Source organism: Adiantum capillus-veneris, chromosome 11 (assembly GCF_014529385.1).
Source record: "Adiantum capillus-veneris isolate H3 chromosome 11, ASM1452938v2, whole genome shotgun sequence".
In the NCBI taxonomy this organism is placed as follows: Eukaryota; Viridiplantae; Streptophyta; class Polypodiopsida; order Polypodiales; family Pteridaceae; genus Adiantum; species Adiantum capillus-veneris.
Window position 1 is genome coordinate 102,076,031 of NC_140941.1, and position 2,606 is coordinate 102,078,636.

Genomic DNA, 2,606 nt, shown 5'->3' on the forward strand with positions numbered 1-2,606 from the left:
CTCTCTCTCTCTCTCTCTCTCTCTCTCTCTCTCTCTCTCTCTCTCCCCCAATCCAATGCAAAAAATGATTCTTTCTCTCTTCTATGAGTATGTGTAAGAATCTCTCACACATGCAGACTGTGCCCCCGTTGGCAAGTTAGTAACGGCCTTGTTTTGCAACACCTAAATCTTTCATTGAAAAATATATAGACAACTCTTCTTTTAGCTCTCTTATATCCTATATGTTAGCACTTACAATTAGCATATCATAAACATACAACATTAGGATGATGCATTTTACATCCTCCAAATTCTTTGTGTATACAGAATGATCTGAGTTGCATCATTTGAATCCGACATCGCATCCATCAAATTTCAAGTACCACTATCTTGATGTTGGCTTAAGACCATACAAGCTCTTTCTCAACTTGCATACCATTTTCTCCTTACCCTTTTCTTCATACCCCTTTGGTTGAAGCATGTAAATCTCCTCCTCCAAGTCACCATGAGAAAGAATCACCTCTTCAAGTGGTTGGTAAGCAGGAAGTTTCTTGGACCAATATCTATAGATGTTAAAATTTGCTTCTTCCTTTACTAGTTATATCTCATTGATCGTGAACCAGTAAGTTTCTTGGACCAATACCTATAGATGTTAAAGTTTGATTCTTCCTTTGCTACTTCTATCTCATTGATCATGAACCACCACACTGAATAGAAAGAAAGTGCATTGTCAGCACCCTCACTTCTACATATCATACTCTTTGCATCCACTAAAAGGAGTTGATTGCCAAAATAGCTCACAAGCCAATCCATTCTTGAAACTTCCAAAGTAAACAGATTCAAAAGCACCACCTCCCTCCTACTAAGGAACTCACGAGTCTCCTTTTTGAAGGTTGAGAGTTGGTCTATCTCTTTTCTAAAGCTCAAGAGTTGGTGTTTTATGAGAGTCAACTTATCATTCAAGGTATCTCTTGTATTGGTTTCCAAGAGAGGGATAACACCTCCATGATGCTATTTGTGCTGATCATCCTGAGGATTGGGAGGGTCATGGATGGCTTGTTCATCTTGTTGAGGTGGCCTAGAAGGTTGACTGGATACCCTATTGTTGCTAGGCTGATCTTCTTCAAGGCTAGCTTGAGGGTGAGGCTACGGCCTAAGGAAGGAGCAGGGTATGCCTTGCAAAAGTGAGAGCTTCTCTTCTAGATGCATCTACAACTTTATTGAGAAATTGTGAAGATGCTCACATCAAATGATTGCAAAGACAAATCTCCTCCAATAGTTAATGTGTCTTCAAGATCAAAGACAAAGGTATCTTCATCGAGATTCAAAGGGGAAGATAAATAGATGCTAAAAGGGATGGCCATCTTTATCTCTTGCACACAAAGGAGTCAAGAAAATCCTATAGCCTTGCACATGTCCACTCAAATTTTTGATGTTCTAAACTGAGATTGCTGACAAAATCATTCTCCTTTCCTCCTCGTCAAGAAATCCTACACATTCCACTCAGATTTTTGAGGTTTTCACCTTACACACAAAAGCATGCAGGTTGAGCCTTTCCTTAATGCACCTTTCTTGGTTTTCCCTTTCTCACTAATCTAGAAGTAATCTCTCTCTCTCTCTCTCTCTCTCTCTCTCTCTCTCTCTCTCTCTCTCTCTCTCTCTCTCTCTCTCTCTCTCACACACACACACACACACACACACACACACGCACACACACACACACACACACACATCCCGTTGATCATTCAATTCCAAAAACCACCACAAGCAAACTTATGGTTTTGTGTTTGGGTAACCTAAACTGATCCAAAACACATAAAAATCATATAGCAGGGATCAATAGACCAAAAGAAAGCTATGTACCAAGTTTAAGCAAGATTTGACACAAAAATACATGGATCGCAATTCATGTTCCTTTATTATAGATTGAACTCAAACTCATATCATAGCTATCACTAGTCCCTATGAGCACAACGTTCTTTTCATTTGAATTTGGATTTGATTTTTGTATTTTATAAGCAAGATAGGAATTTCTATTAAAAGCACGGTAAATTTTTGTTTAGTTCAGATTTTGACTAACAAAGTGGCTGTAAACTCATAGCCACCAACTGTTTTTTGTACATGTTATGGGAATCAAAGTGTAAAACTCAAATTGCCCCCTATTAGAAGATTAGATGCATCAAACAAGGTAACAAGTCACTATTTTTCAATTGTATTTTCTTGATCTATTTGCAATCAGGCAAACTATACCAGAATAGAAATCGTGTTGTTAGAGAACATGCCAATCATCTTTCGATAGAAGGGAGTGTCAATCAAGGACCGTTGTCAAACTTACAGCCCATCATAGAGGAAAGTCTTTCTGATACTTATTTGGAGAGATCTTATACCTATGGAGATGGCTATGGAGTGAAAGAGAGGGATGGAGAGAAGGGGGAAGGAGATGAGGAGAAGACACAGTCACTTGGTGGAGCTATTGATAATAAGCATTCTCACTCCTTATTGACATAATGAACATAGAATGAATAAGTGGGCGGGCACCCGCCGGCCATGACCGGCAACGGGGCCTGAAACCTAACAATCTCCCACTTGAAGGCCAACGTGGCCCAAGTGGCTAAAGAATGTAGGGG

The 2,606-nt window shown here is 39.5% G+C and overlaps 1 pseudogene; it reads right to left on the bottom strand.

Moving 5' to 3' along the window:
• Positions 1-364: 364 nt before the first annotated feature.
• On the bottom strand, positions 365-1,343 carry LOC147447745 (uncharacterized; annotated as a pseudogene).
• Positions 1,344-2,606: the final 1,263 nt, after the last annotated feature.